Source organism: Dipteris shenzhenensis, chromosome 9, assembly GCF_047967505.1.
Source record: "Dipteris shenzhenensis isolate YYH24624 ecotype China chromosome 9, Dip_SZ_1.0, whole genome shotgun sequence".
NCBI lineage: Eukaryota > Viridiplantae > Streptophyta > Polypodiopsida > Gleicheniales > Dipteridaceae > Dipteris > Dipteris shenzhenensis.
In genome coordinates, this window is record NC_141604.1 from 58,801,182 (window position 1) to 58,818,104 (window position 16,923).

Consider the following 16,923-nt stretch of genomic DNA (forward strand, 5'->3'; position numbering starts at 1 on the left):
GAGACAGCCTAAGTGCAAAAGTCATTGCAATAGTGGTGATGTTTTGGCACAAAAATACAAGGTGTTGGTAGGGTTGTCACTTTATGAACTTTAGAGTGCAGGCTAAAGCTTGTGAAGACTCAAGAATGGTATTTACCTGAATGGCCTGATGTTGCTTCCTCAAATGCTACCACCAATCATGACATCACAGCTCGTTTTCTTTGCTCTGATGGCAATGATCGAATGCGTGGATCTGCAACAACTGCTTCCTGTTGCTCCTCTACAAGGAGTCTTTTGTTCCTTGTGCCCTGACCAAGCTTTTCAGCTTTTCTATCCTCCTCTAGTAAAGGCAATGCTCACAATTACTTGTACTCGCTTGTTTATAGTACATTGCATTTAGCACAGAACCACACATTTGTGTGGGGGGAGAGTTGACACGCTCTCTCTCCAAAAATTATAAGACTAAGGAACGTGCCCTTCCTTGGACTTATATCAATTTGTGTTTAGCACATATCATTTGCATATATCACATAGCACTTTCAATTTAGAACATAACACTTTGCATTTGTCATGTAACACTTTGCATTTAGCACATAACGAATGTAAAATTTTAAGACCAAGCAATTTGCTCTACGTTGGATTCTTAAAACTTTGCATTTAGCACAAAGCAATTTGGATTTTGCATATAGCAATTTGAATTTGGCACACATGATTTTGCATTTGGCTTACAATACATTGCATTTAGAACATAACCACACATTTGTGTGGGGGAAGAGTTGGCACAATTCGTCTCCAAAAATTATAAGACTAAGGAATGTGCCCTTACTTGGGTTCATATCGATTTGCATTTAGCACATAGCAATTTTTATATAGCACATATCAATTTGAATTTGGCACATAGCACGTGGCACATAACACTTAGCATCTAGCACATAACCAACATGCTTACTCTCCAAAAATTGTAAGATGACCAAGGGATTTGTTCTTCCTTGGGTTCATTACAATTGCTTCAAAAATAACATTGGATTCAAAAGTGCCACAGATTGACAAGGCTCTACATGGCTAGGCAGCTAGAAAGATATGGTAAAAGGTCCTGTAGGCATGGAGACTAAGTGTGTGTGAATCCTTGTAAACTCGTTGCTCACCTGTAGTAGTTCTACCTTTAATCACAACCTTGCTATACTCTCCATAGAACAAATAAACTCATCTATTGTTACCATCAAGCATTAGAGCTTATTTTCTCTATACAATGTACACAGATTACTACACAAAGTTCTTGCATTAGACATATGATATTTAAATGTGCTCTCTATCAAGCACCTCACATGATAATCTATAGATTTAGAATAGGATTATTCAAAATCTTACCTTTGGCCTTTTTTACACCAGGAAGAGCATGCTGAAAGAGTGAAGCATTCTCATTGACTCCAATATCTACAACTCTAATTGTGGGACCCACTTGCCACATCGTTGTTGCAAACCCTGTGAAAATGATAGCACATTTCACGATGTTGATTATACTATCCCATTGCTCCAAGGTTGGGGGATAAGGTAGAAGCAACATGGCTCCTCCAATTTTGTTGTTTTGCATCCACTAGGATCTTTCTTCTCCTAGAGACAGGATCTGCATTGGAAGGGAAAGTAAATCCTCTTTCTCCTCTTGTTCCTTGGGTCCTCACCCACAAAAAGGCCCAAAGAGCTTTTGTCCTGTACGTGGCCGTGAGGTTCTACCATCACATGGAACCATGGTTGCCTATCCTCATCCCTATTAGTCCTTTGTCCGTGCTGATAGTTTTATACTTCCATTGCATCAAGGGTGAGGTTTGTTTAACCACTCAACTGTGTAAACCTATCAAGGCCTTGATGCTTAATGAACTTTATGTCCTGGGTCATTTATAAAGACCATGCTTCCACAACTTTGAATGTACACTTTTATCTCGTTTGTTGGTGCAGGAGAGGCAGAAACAGACTTGGGAATTGACAATCATCTTCGAGCATCTCCTTCACGATGGTGGCTGCAGCTAGAGCAAGATGACCTTGCAAAAGCATGTACATAGACTGTAGTTTTACCTTTGCATTTGAGAGAACATTTTGTAAAACGTAATAATGTATACTCTCAATCTTTGAGAGTGAGAGTTTAAACACAGATCTACAAGTTGTATGGGGGGAGCCGCATAGATAGTCTCTATAAAGCAAACCTCCGAGAAAGTTTCTTCTTTATGTCAGGACCAAAATAGAAATACGAGTAGAAATCATTGATGATCATTTGTGGAGGCTCCAACCCATCGCTCAGGAAGGCTAGTCGAGTTTGGTATGAGCATCACGGTCGTGATCCCAGAGATTGTGCTCCATCAAATCAACCTGACGATACCCCTACATATCCTTTATTCCCCATGATCTAGTTTCAAACTTTTTTGGCAGTTCTAGAAGTGAAAACCCTCTCATAGCCTTGCCAAAACTCATTGCTTGAGGATCAAAAATTGCATGGGTGTGATTCACTTTGGGTCACCCAATGCCATGAAAATCCATGAAAATGCATTGTACCAGACTCTAAATTTGGTAGAGTGATGGAATTATAAATGCCATAGACAAAGCAATGATGTACAGGCAGAGGTGTACAGGCAGAGGAAGGAACACCAACCTAGAAGATCTGCCCACAAAAGTGAGCAAGAGGAATCTTCTTCCAATCGACCCATGCACTAGAAATAGCATAGATGGAAAATGCGAAGGCATAGGGATGGATACCATGAGGACAAGGGATGAAAAAAAGGATCGCTAGAGATGGGTGTGATTCACTTTGGGTCACCCAATGCCATGAAAATCTACGACAATGCATTGTACGAGACTCTAAATTTTTGTAGAGTGACGGAATAAAACAAGGTGAACATAGATCAATTGGATTGACTTTAAAAAATATATATTTGGTAGCCTCAAATTTTGGTTAGATTAGAGCCTTGCTTGTTTTTTTAACGCTCAAGATAAGGATGAGAAGACGAGAGAGTGGTCCGAATAGTACACAAAATATGTTATGTGTGATGTGTTTCTTGTTAGTGAGTTTTCCCATATGTGGTCAATAGTACTTCCATATATTGTCGTGGGTGCTCTAATGAGTTGTTCCATGTTGTTGGCCTTCATGTATTGGAGGAGGTTGTGCTCTTGTGCATTGTTTGTTGCGTAGTCAATGTTGAAGTCTCCTACAATGTATGGTTTTTTATTTGTTTGAACATTGGTTTGTAGTTCTTGTAGGATGTGTATGAGCGTGCATATTTTCCCTCTTGGTGGTTTGTAGACATTTATAACGGCTAGCTATTCGTCTGTGGGCATTTCTAGCAATGTGAAGAGGCGACCGCACCCATCCTTGTAAATGTTTGTGGAATGTGTGATGCCAATGTCATGCTTGAAGTATATGGCTAGGCCTAATCCTTGGGTCATTGGGATGTGGCAAAATCTTGGCAAGCTTATGTTGCTAATGTTGTATGTGTGTGTCTCTTGGAGGCATAGTATAGTTGCGTCTGTGATGGCTTGGGATTGTAATATGTCTTCTTTGTGGCATTAGAAAGACCTAGTGTTCAAACTTTGCATTGTTCTGTTAGTGTGATTTGTTTTTGTGAGGGTTTGTTTTTCGAAAGGCTGCGGCCGCTCTGTTTGCAGACGTTCAATTTCTTGGAGAAGTGTCTTGTCCACCTTCACGTGTTTTGATTCAATTTTGTGCAATAAATATAGTATCTGTGGGTCTCACCCTCATGATAGCACCGTGTATAGTAGACCATGTGCTTTGATGTTTGTGAAGTCAAATGCAAGGGAGTCCATTGTGAGGCCCTATGCTCGGTGGATTGTTCTTACTGCCGCTGCCACTGGCTGGACCGAGAACTCTGTCCTAGTCCCGTTGTTAAGATGGTTGTTCCCTATTTGGAACTCCCTTGTTGTTTTTGCTATTGGTGTCCATTGAGGCATCGTCTGCTCGTTGTATTTGTTCTTGTTTTGTACACGTGTTCTTTCTCCCATTTTTGTGTTTGGAAATTCAACCCATAATGTTGTGTTGTGGTTGTCGTGTGACCCTTTGTATGTTCCCTCCACTCAATTGACTATGCCGTCACTGATGTCCAGATTTTTGAAACATATTTTGACAATTATCCCCTTCTTGAGTTTTAGCGTATGTAGTTCTACTATTGTTTTTGGGTCTGTGGGGATGTTTATTTTTTACTGCATGTTCTATGTTTGTGATCAATGGCATCCAAGATTTTGGGTTTTGTTTATAGTGTTTGGAAAATGTAGTTGTTGTGGTTGTCTTTGGCTGCCTTTGTGTAAAATAGGTGCGGGACTTTGTGTTTCTCAAGGGCTGGTCTTGCGTAAGTGTCGTTCAATATTTCAATGTCCTTGTCTGTCCGTTCACCAATGCAGATCTTGTTTAGCAAATCGAAGAATGGTCCTTGTTTTTGTCTCATGGGGGGGCGGTGTAGTGTGTAGAAATGGATTTGTGTTGCCTAGGAAGAGCCCATCGCTGATGTCCCTTTTGATTGTTACGAGAATATCCAAGCATCCTTCACTGGGCTTGCCTGGTAGAGATCACTGGAGAATAATATGTCGACTCCGCCAAATGGCTCGTTGTGGTTATGCTTCAACTCACACATGTGCATGTCGGATACTATAAATGTGTTTAGCCCTACCAGTCAGATTTTATCAATCACCACAAGATCCACGTTTTTGTTTAGAGAGGAAAGGGTTTGTAGCTTGTCCGCACCCAGACTCATGTACGCACTTGTTAGCAAAGGTAGATGTAAGGCCGCATGGATTGTGTTTTCGTCGATGCCGCTTGCAGCTTTTCCTGTGTAAGCTAGAAGGAGGGCCCTAGGTAACTTGGGGTTTGCTATTTGTTTATGGTTGTATATCCAACGTAGAGCTTGGACAATGACCATCAAAGCAAACGTTTTTTCTGAGCCTATGTTGCCTGACAGGAATAGCCTGATTTTGTCTTGGGACCTCACCCTTTTTTTGAAGGAGGATGTCATCTAGTATGGCTCGTTAGTTGGGGTTTGTTTGGTGTACCATCTACAACTTGTTTGGCATGATGAGATGAGGGCATTGTGTGTTGCAGAGTCCTTGTTTCTTGTTTGTGTCTTCTTGGATTTCAATCCGAATGTCAAATTTCCCGATGTTTTTTCTCGTACTACTTGATTGGCTCGCTGAGGTTTTTGTGCTCGATCTGTCACATGATGGAGCTTCTGTGCAAGAGTTGATTTTGTTGAACTTTGCCTCATTGGAAGTTATTGCCACCATGTTTGCTGTGTACATGTTGTGCCAGGTTTTGAATTTTTCGTCTAGGGAATGCTCAGTAGTGGAGAAAGGCAAATACAACAAGCATTGCTCCCCATAGTGGTCTTCCAATTTGTTGTGTTTGATGTAGTTATTGTAGCGTATTATTCTTGGGCACTTTCTAGCCCTTGGGACCCCTTGTTTAATTGTGAATTTGCTTGCGAAAGATGTTAGGCATGTGCCACTCAGGCTTGGCCCCCGTCACGTGTAGTTTGAGATTATATAGGGGAAAAAAAGTCTATGCTTGATGGGTCCATCTTTGAAGGACGGCCCTCCTTTTTAGGAGCAATGTACGGTCATTTGGACTGCTTGTGTTTATGTACAAAAACTCCCTCGTGATGGCAAAAAGAGGTAGGGCCAGGCAAAGGTATTTTTCGTGTTGTGCACTTATGTGTTGAGTGTGCAGTATTGCATTACTGACGTTGCAAATTCTTTCGTTGGCTAAACTCTTGTTGTGGATACTTTCTGTGATTGCTGCTTTTACTGTGTCATGTGTGTCCTTGTTGATTTTAGTCATGTACAAAGTATAGCAAGGCTGCACCATGAGGGTTTAGAACAAACTGGATGCCAGTGTTTGTCCCCCATAGTTCTGTCATCTTCTATTTGAAATTGTTGGTGTATATGTCCCTCATTTGTCTTCTCAAGAAGATTGTAGGTTGTTGAATGCTGGAGCATAGCACTAGTATGTATTCCTCTTCTTGCATTCTTGTTTTGGCAAGGAATATTTGGAAATCTAGAGACATTATGTGTTCGTGCAAAAGCATATTCGATATTGTTTTCCATTGTTCCCTGTTTCTCTTCACTGTAGCTTGTCTTATAGAGGGTGTAGAATGCGTGTGTGTCCCATGGGTGGGCAAGGGAAGCTGAACCTGTAGCCTCAATTCTTCTTTGTGCATGTTTACCTATGTTTATGAGTTTGGATGTCTTTCAACAGGTCAGAAAACTTCAAACTTTGTTGTGATATATTTGTCAAAAAATGCCTCAATCTCCTCGTTGTCAATTTGCCCTAAAATTGGGGCATTTTTGATCCATAGCAACCCATGATCGTGCTAATTGCCTCTGTTCTGAAACTCTTTCATGAAGAAGAAGTCACTCAGTGGGCCCAAAATGGTGTCGTCCTATCAAAGAAATGTTTTCAATGCTTGGAACCTGTTGGCGTAGTACCAAGCTGTGCTTACGGGGTTGGACTTGATCATGTGTTGGAGCTTTGCAGGACCGTGCTGGACTTTCTAGCCTTCCCTTTTGTCACTCAAGGATTCTATGCATGCAGTCAATGGGCCCCAGCGTTTCTTGGCTGTGGAAAAAGTCACAAAAAAGCTTGGAGGCCCTAGTTGGTGCAACATCGTAAACACATTTTATTTGAGTTTGTGCTTGTAGTCAGTAGAGGTCCGTAGGCATTTGAAATCTTTGTATCCTATATTGGATTGAAGTAGCTATTCAATGTTTGTGTCTAGCAATGCCATTCTCGCTTGAAGTTTTATTCCTTGCAGTTGTGCTTTGCGCACGCAGACAAGACTTGTGGAATGAGGATTTTCATGGTTTTGAAAAAATGATTCTCTATGCAAAATACAAACCGTCGGTCCATATGTTTAAGCTCCCACTTTGCAATGTCTTGGCAAGTCATTGTTGTGGTGGTGTCGTAAGCACGCCTTTGCCCATAGAACAGTGTGGGGAACACAAGCTCTTCACAGTGATTGTAAAAGAAAAGGCTAAGAGGTTTGAAACCCTTTGATGGGGCTATGACAATAGTTTTGTTGTGAAAGTCTACTACTTTTTGCGATGTGTATATTCCATGCATGAATGTGTCCATTTCAATGTCAGCCTCATCCTTGTCATCTTGCCCCATCGTGGGCTTCCTATCGTCGATGTCATTGTTTTCTTGGATGTTTCGCATATGTTCTAGCCAAAGGTCATTAATTTTGACATTATTCTCCATGCACAAGGGGCTTTGTAACAACTCCTCCAACGCACGCATTGTCTTGGTAGGGTGGACCAGGCCTAAATTGTAGTTGTGATTGTACTGCAACCGCCGTTTGATCGCAACCACCATGGATACGCTATCATCAATGAATCGGGGCAGCACCTTTTGAGCTTTGTCAGCATCAGCGAAAACATTCACTATGCTATCGTGGAGGTGCCCAGCTAGCCTTCGTAAGTCAATTCTTGAATTTGTGCAATTGGTATTCTAATGAAGACCAGGAGCTCCTCAACTTTGTTCAAATTGGATGTGTATTTTGTATTTTTGGAGAATGCCATCCTCGCGCTTGAGAAAGTGGGGAGCATGCTTTTCTTGATTTGCCTACGACAGAGCGAGTAAAGGGATTCGGTAGAAGATGTTGTGCATTGTGGCCACAAGCCATGGGAACCCATGAACTCGGTGGCACTAGTGGTAGCTAGTCTCAGCTTCTATTTGAATGTCAAGCATCCACAACAACATGGAAAGCTTGGTGTATTCGATATTTTATGGTAATAAAGTTGTTGTGCTTTGGTGATGTTGCCACCTGTTGCTGGTTGGTCTTCTTTCCAGTTGCATTTTCATGGGAACGTCGGCACTGTTGGCATGCTGGTGGTTTGTTGGCTAGCTTCTTTGTGGACGTTTTTTATTTTTTGCACCGCCAAGTTTGGCAAATGATTTGTAGTTGACCACATCCTATATAATTTGCTGCAAATCTCTTTTGTGCTATACTATGTGGAAGCTTGATGTGTCTGGAAAATTAGTGCAATTGCTTTTGCCGGCTTTTGGAAGTTGTCCGCCACTATCTTTGCCAGCTTTGCCTCATCTTTCGCAACCCAAATGTTGTATGCACGTTTCTCCCTGCTCGGGGATAGCGGTGTTATTGTTGCTAGAAGTGTAGTTTGATCTAACAGTAGTGTGTGCTTAGACGTGGCTCATGTTGCACCTACCAACATATGTTGATTGAGTTGTGCACTGTTGGATGCCAACATAGTGAAATAGTCTCCAAAAATTTGATGAAATGCCCACAAGTAGTCATTGATGGTGGCAGAGGTTGTAGATGTGGTCTTGTAGTGCTTTCACAATTTCTGCCCTACAATTGTTGATGCTTTGGTCTATGGTGGGACTAAAGCTAAGGTGTGAAGGGCTTGTTGTTTCCCTGGGGTGACCAAGTGAGCAATGGTGCTCAAAGATGTCCAAGAGAGCCTCGTACTCGTACATTGGGTAGAATGGCAATAGGCTAGTCAAGATATTAGTGTTTGCAGGGTACTTTTCCATGAACTCTATGTTCAAGCCCAGCTTCCACTTTGCAAGTTGAGTTTGTGTCCCCATTTGCTTGTGTTGGAGCTACTTTTGGCCTTAAAGCAAATGAGTATTCCACTGGTGTTCTTTATTTATTTTTGGCTTCTATTGCGTGAATCCATGGAGGTTTAACAACATTGTAGAGAGCCTTTTCCCCCTAAGTAGAATGTATATCCATGCTTGAGAGGATGCTACTGTTGGAAAATTAGGCCCCTCTGACTACAACGCGCAATACTTGTTTATCAAAGAGATGGAATATATTCAGTGAGGAGAAGGCTTTGTATGTACAAGCCAACAAGAGCACAAAAAAGCAACAGTTCGGGTTTTTTTTTGGGGGTGGTGGGTGCTATACATTTGCAGAGATGCAGCAAAAAAACACAATTGGAACTTCAAATGCTGGTAGAAAATGTAGTCACGAAGCCGGCACTACACACAGTAACCTCTCTTGAGGGCCTCTTCTCGAACAGCATGTTCCTTGTCGCAACAATGCTGCAAGACAATGAAACTCAATGAAAGGGCAATGCAGCTGGAGCACTTCATCAACATGTGCATTGCCAATCTATATGGCAACTTGCAAGCCGTCGTGATGGACAACAAAACCTTTCAAGGAGGGAACGTGTAGGATGGTTTGTGGACTGTCAGAGCTGTAGCAAAAAGGCTGGCTAGGGTCCTTGCTGACATGTGGTCCTTGTTGACACATGGGCCCCCGCAAGTGCCACACTAGTGCTCGACAAGTGGGCTATTCACGCCGATAAAATGCAATACTCCATCCACTTGTTCATCAAAATAGCGCAAATCAGCAAAAGTTGTTCCTATTCTTATTAAGGCTTTGGTTTAGTGTCATATCTTTTTTCCATATCCAAGTTGAGAGACTTGGCTTGTAAAACTGTGAAGCAATGATGGACGCAGGTTGCCTTCTAGGATAGCTGCCAAGATCAAATATGCCAAGTGTGAATATAATGGGAGAGAAGGAAGGAGTCTCACTTGCGGCTTTCTCACATACACAATGGGGGAATACACACAAATGTGGAGGCTGAAAAACAGTTTTCCTCTTCTTAGTTGTGTAAGCCAAAAGAACTCTAGTACAAAGAAATAGAAGAATCCTATATGTGGGTCTCAAACCAAACTCAGCTAACTAAGGTGGCATACTAACTGAGCCACGAACTAGAGTACATAAGGATAGCTGTCATCCAGCGATTATTCATGGGCGGTGTACCAACCGCATCTGCAGCAACGGTCACCCTGGCATGTCATGAGTGGGGGAGCTCGATATCTCAACACTCCCCCTTGAGCTCAATCCCAATTCTTGCACACCAAGCAGGTCTTTGAACTTGTGCAGCTTCTCTATGCCCAATGCCTTCGTGAATATGTCAGCTACCTGATCCTCTATGCTGACATAAACTAGATCAATAAGACCAGGTAAAACCTTCTCCCGCACATAGTGATAATGCACCTCAATATGCTTTGTTCTAGCATGATAGACTGGGTTATTTACCAAGTGTATATTGCTCATGTTGTCACAATAAATGACAACTGGCCCACCTATAGACTGATGCATATCATAAAGTAGCTTATGCAACCAAGCTACCTCACATGCAGCCATTGCTGCACCCTTGTACTCAGCCTCTGTGCTCGACAAGGCAACTATAGGCTGTTTCTTGCTGCTCCAAGTGACTGCAGCACTCCCAAAAGAGAACACATAGATCGTCTATCAAAAATACTACCAGCCCAATCAGCATCAGTGTATCCATGCAACTCCATACTGCCCACTGGTAGATCGTCTATCAAAAATACTACCAGCCCAATCAGCATCAGTGTATCCATGCAACTCCATACTGCAATGTGGACTTCACATACTTGAGTATGCATCTAGCCGCATCCAAATGCAGTTTCCTTGGAGCCTGCATAAATTGACTTACCAATCCAACAACATAGCTCGAATTTGGCCTGGTAATAGTCATATAAATCAAACTTCCTACTATGCATCTGTACATAGTAGGGTCTTCCAGAAGCTCACTTGCATCTGTGCTCAGCTTCACATTCTGCTCCAAAGGAACTGAAATAGGCTTACAGCCTGTCATCCCATATTTGGACAGCATGTCCAATCCATACTGCCTCTGCAAGAGCCGTATCCCACTTGGTGATCTAATCACCTCAATGCCCAAGAAATAATGCAGCTCTCCCAAATCCTTCATCTCAAACTTTTGCTTCAATAGCATTTTCACATGAAGGATATCTTCATCACTATCACTTGTGATGATCAAATCATCAACATAAATGACAAGCAGCATAATACCTTTCTCTATTTTTCTCACTTAAAGTGAGAAATCTGCATTGGAAATCTAAAAGCCAATAGTGACAAGATACTGTCCTATCTTGTCAGACCATGCTCTAGGTGCTTGCTTCAAGCCATACAAGGCTTTCTTCAACCTGCAAACAAACTCAGGATCAACAGCATGAACATAACCTGGTGGCTGCTCCATAAAGACCTCTTCTTGCAAATCACCATGCAAGAAGGCATTCTTTACAAGGACATCCCTTTGATGCAGCCATAGCAATGACTACTCTTACGGTTGCCATCCTTGCAACCGGACTGAATGAATGCCATATGTCTGTGCATACCCCTTGACAATTAATCTTGCCTTGTATCTGTTCACAGAACCATCTGCATTGTGCTTCATCTTATAAACCCACTTACAACAAATTGCATACTTGTCTTTAGGAAAAGGCACCAATTCCCATGTAGCATTTTCTTCCAAGGCATCCATTTCTTCAGCCATGGCTTTCTCCCATTTTTCTTTTCCCATGGCTTACTCAAAAGAAGTGAGTTTTGGTTCCTGTATCACTTTGACCATATAGGCATAGTGAATGGCTGTAAATCCATCATATTTCAGCCTATCCACAGGATACCTAGCTTTGGTAGGCCTGCGCAAAATAGGCTCACTTCTAGGTGCTCTCAAAACATCCCTGGTCTTCCTTACTCTAGGTGTAACAATAGAAGGAATACCCAACTCATCATCAATGCTCTGTTTTGAGCCACTGGATTCACCATCCACATAAGAGTGACCTGCATTCGCATCAAACATGGACTGATCTACCTTCTCTTCTCCTTTTCATGATACTTGCATACCACTATCTGCATTGTTTTGAGGAGATTCTCCTGATCTCAATCTGCCTGTCCATGGTGAAGTATGTGAACCACTGCTAGAGGACACTGTAGGTCCACTAATATTTTGTGATTGCTGCTGTGAATTCTGTGCAGCATTACCATTTTGTGCATCTACATCATCAATCACATTTACTGGTTTATACCAGCTGCTCATCTCATCAAAAACAACATCTCTACTCACTGTAAACTTATGAGTAGAAGGGTTATAGCATCTATACCCTTTCTGCTACAGAGAATAACCAATAAAGATGCACTTCTCAGCTTTTGGGTCCACAACTTGGACCTCAACTCATCTGGCACATGAACATAGGCAATGCAACCAGAAATTTTCAAATGAGAAATATCTGGTTTCCTACCAGTATACATCTCCTTTGGCGTCATGCCATGTATTGCTGCAGTGGGAGTCCTGTTCATTATGTAAACTGCTGTAGCAATTGCTTCAGCCCAATAATAATCTGGTAGGTCTTTTTCATTTAGCATGGCCCGAGATACCTCTCCAATATGCCTGTTTTTTCTTTCTGCAAGTCCATTTTGCTATGGGGTATGACTGCATGAATATTACTGCTTTATGCCATGCTCCTGCAGGAACCTTGCAAACTCATTTGAGAGGTACTCTTCCCCTCCATCTGACCTTAGGCATTTTATTTGCAGGCCTGTTTCTTTTTCAACCATAGCTTTAAAAGCTTTGAAATGCCCAAATACTTCACTTTTCATTTTCATAAAATACACCCAAACTTTTCTGATGTAGTCATCAATAAAAGTGACGAAATAATGACAGCCTCCAATAGATGTAGCTTTTGTAGTCCACACATCAGAGTGGATTAATTCCAATGGCTTCTTACTCTCTTGAACATGTCTAGGAAATGGTTTCCTTGCCTGTTTTCCAAATTGACAGGCTTCACATACCTTATGCATTTCTGCAACCTTGAATTTAGGCAATCCTGCAATAATATTTTGGGCCTACATTGATTTAAGTCATTGTACATTAACATGACCAATGCGTTTATGCCAGATATCAATATCTGCAACTACACCGGTCCCATGTGCAAACATTGCTGCACTCAATTCAGGCATGTCCGCATCCAATGTAAACATCCTACCCTTCTTCTTTCCTTTTGCTATCATGCGACCGTTATTTTTCATATCCTCAACAAAGTATCCATGAGGATTAAATCGGACCTGCAAGCCCTGCTCAACCATTTGACCAACAGAAACCAGGTTCTTGGTGATATTCGGGACATGAAATACATGAGACAGGTATTTCTTTTTCCCATCCTGTATAGACAAAGGAATTTTACCAATCTGCACAATAGGGTGTGCAATATCATCACCAGTCTCCACAAATCCTGGTCTTTCCATTTTCCTTGCATCCTGCATCCATTCTGCATGACCTGTCATGTGGTTTGAAGCACCTGAGTCAACATACCACACATCATTGCTTTCTTTTGCACTTGCCATAGAATTGGTCATGTGCTACACCATAAATAAATGCTCATTTCTGTCATCACCCTGTCTACTAGAGGATGCATAATTGCCTTGCTGCAATTTTTCATTCATAATGTCATTCTGCTTTTTGTAGCAGTCTTTAGCCATATGACCCATTTTACCACAATAGTAGCATTCAACATTGCTGTTTGCATTTTGGCCTCTCTACCATCCACCACAACCTCTTTGGCTCCCCCTGCCTCTAGATTTACCACGTCCTCCTCCATAGGACTGGTTTTCTTGAGTTTGTTGCATATTCTGATTTCTACCATGGCCTCCAGATCGGCTTGCTCTACCTCTACCTCTACCTCTTCCAACATTTGAGTAGAAGACAGTTTCTTTTGAAGTTCCTCCTGAAGAAGATGCACCACCATTTCTCTGCTCTTCAGAAATTAGAAGAGCAAACAACTCCTCAAAATCAGGAAATTTTTCATGGACGGCAATGGATGTCCGGAACTGTGCATAATCCTTTCCTAGACCATTCAAGGTCATAGAAATTAAATCATTATCTTCCACTGGCGACCCAATGGAAGCAAGTGCATCTGCAATTTTCTTCACCTTCATGTGGTAGTCATTGATGCTCATATTTTCTCTCTACACATTGTGCAACTCTTGCTTGAGCTGCATTTTCGTGGCTTGCGTATTTGTGCTGTACATTTTGGCCAAAGTATCCCATGCCTCCTTTGGCGTACTTGCATCCTGAATATGCACAATCATAGAATCTGAAATACTGATAGACAGCCAGTACATAACTTTTTTGGCTCTCTCATGCCATCCTTTAAATTCCTACATTTCCTGTTGATTGGGAATATTAGGAAGAACTGGTTCTTCTTCATTTCCTGTAATGAACTCCCAATAGCCTTTTCCCATAAGGAAATTCATCATTCTAAACTTCCATGCTTTTTAGTGACAATCTGTGAAAGAGAATCAGACGCCATTACAGAACACTACAAAATATTCTGTCAAGCTTCCATGCTTGTTCTTGTCAAGCTTTTTAGTGACAATCTGTGAAAGAGAATCAGACGCCATTACAAAACACTACAAAATATTCTGTCACTGCAAAAAACACAGCTTCTACCTCACAAGGGCAAATCTGCAAAACTGACAAAAGTGGTATTTGACTACACAGTCACTTCCTAGTGACAATTTTGCATGAACAGGCAATAAGGATGATTCTGTAACTCCCAATATCTCTGTGCACAGGCATACGATGCAATTTCTGCGGCAACTTTTCACTGACCTGTAGAGCAGTGGTCGCACAACAAAAATAGGGCCTTGCCTTTTTCTCAGTACTTGCGGAGAACTTTCGCCTCCAAAACGGGCCTCGAAATGGCCTCCAATCAGAAAAATAAAGTCACCAAGGGCTTTGCCCCATCTCGCAACATATAATGCCCTCTCGCCACACCGCGAAGGGCGTCTCAATCTGAGACAATGTACTCTTGCACTTTCCGGCTGTGCTACCTGCAGAGATTTGCTCCCAAACTCGAAAAAGGAAAGCAACACTGGTCCTCTTACCAGGACACCGCGAACCTGGTTTGCTTTCTTGAGCTCCTTACCATGAACCAGGCTCTGATACCATGTGAATATAATGGGAGAGAAGGAAGGAGTCTCACTTGTGGCTTTCTCACATGCACAATGGGGAATACACACAAAGGTGGAGGCTGAAAAATAGTTTTCCTCTTCTTAGTTGTGTAAGCCAAAAGAACTCTAGTACAAAGAAATAGAAGAATCCTATATGTGGGTCTCAAACCAAAATCAACTAACTAAGGTGGCATACTAACTGAGCCACAAACTAGAGTACATAAGGATAGCTGTCATCGAGCTATTATTCATGGGCGGTGTACCAACCGCATTTGCAGCTAACAAGTCGGTGACATAAATGCACAACGGTCACCGTGGCATATCACGAGTGGGAGCTCGATATCTCAACACCAAGTGCATGACTGGCCCGCATAAATAAATATTCTTGGCAACATACATGAATACCGCTTCATCTATGAACTCTTGCACCAGGTGGGTGAGTGTGTGTTGCCTCTTCGAGAAAAACCTCAACTGTTCAAGCAAGTGTTGTATCGGCAAAGGTGCAATCTTTGCTTGCAAGTGGTGGCACGATCTTCAGGGTTTGGGCCATTTGCAATAATGATCTAATTAGTGAGGGGACCATCTAGGTCTATCTTCACAATTACGAAAGCAATGGTATCCATCAAAGCCACAAACGAAGCTCTCATGTGATCTCAACTTGGTTTTTCGCCTAGGGTATGTAAACACGAATTGCTTTCTTTGGTATGAAAGATATTTGACCTTTGCAAGGCTCACCCTTGATTGTTGTTGTAGTAGTGTCCACTTGTAGTGAAACATAGGAAGTGCCACCCTCACCAGCGGTTCTCTTTGCAATTGTGGGGCCCTCGATTCTGTAAAAGGCATCAACTTGCAAGACTTCTTATAGCTGTGATACATAGGCATGCGGCATGTGAAGAGTGATTATCTCATAGCACTCTATGTCTGTTAGGTCAACCCACATGAAGATAGGATAGGAGACATCTTTGGCTTTAAAAGTGCTGTACTTTGCTAAAACTTTTTCTTCAAATGCAAAGCGATACAGTATATAGTCTCCTAAAGCACTTATAGGCAGCACTAGAAGGTTGTTGGGATGTGTACAAACTACATTGGTTATGAGCATTGCTTTGGCATTGTCTAGTTTGTTGTTTATAATGTTGGGCAGGTCAAACGTTGCAATTGCTTTGCCTTTGTCGGCCCTCGAATGCACGCTTGAGCTAGCCGGAAGGCATGTTTGGGCATGAGCTTTAGTCAAAGTAGGAGCGAGGATGGTCGCTAATCTAATTGCAAAGGCATTTTTAAAAAAAACCTCGCTCAAGATTTAGGACAAAAGCAAAATGCAATTAATTCATTTCGTGCTTGTCATTTTTGTAACTATGCAGCATGAGTTTGGGCTTGCACATTTTGAAACAAAATATTGCATTTTTCAATCTCCTTATACACAAAAAAAAAGTAAAGTGCAGCTAGAAACGTTCATTTGTTTCTTCTTTCCCGAGAGTTTGGATATTGTTGTTTTGACTCTTCTTATGTACAAACAAAAACCAAAGTGTGGTTAAAAACTTTCATTTTCTTGCTTTATTTCATGAGTTTACTTCTGCGTGATAACCTTTTACAGAAATTTTCTAGCAAGGTCCCTTTTCCTTATGAACATAGCCCAAAAACATAAAACCTTAACTTCACAAATAAGACGCCCAAAGAAGAACAACAACGTCCAAGAGGGGACCACTTTTATTCTAGGCTTTTTAAAAAGAAACTATTCAGTGACAATGCTCAATTCGTTGTCCTCTTCGACAAATGGGGGTTCAATGTCAAAGTATTTTGCAATGCATTTGGATCATGCAACCTTTTCTCCTTAGCTCTTTCTAGACTGGGAAACATATGCTTTGTCAATGCTTACTTGTATAACAATCACAACACAAAAGGAAATAAGAAAACAACAGACAAACGTTCACCTTTTAGTGTATGCTTCCTTGGCTGTTGCATGAAAGCGACTCTTCAACGTCTTCTTGGTGGTCTTCTTGATAGGCGAATTTTTGAATAAACTGCCATCTTTGGTGACTACCTTTGGTGGGTTGAATAAAATAGGCACATTCAAGACTTCACATGGAGCAGTGAGGACGTTTTCACCATGTAGGCACCAGAATCAGATACAAAGACTTTCTTT

The 16,923-nt window shown here is 41.7% G+C and overlaps 1 pseudogene; it reads right to left on the reverse strand.

Annotated features, from left to right (window-relative positions):
* Positions 1–924: 924 nt before the first annotated feature.
* On the reverse strand, positions 925–2,300 carry LOC147898907 (increased DNA methylation 3-like; annotated as a pseudogene).
* Positions 2,301–16,923: the final 14,623 nt, after the last annotated feature.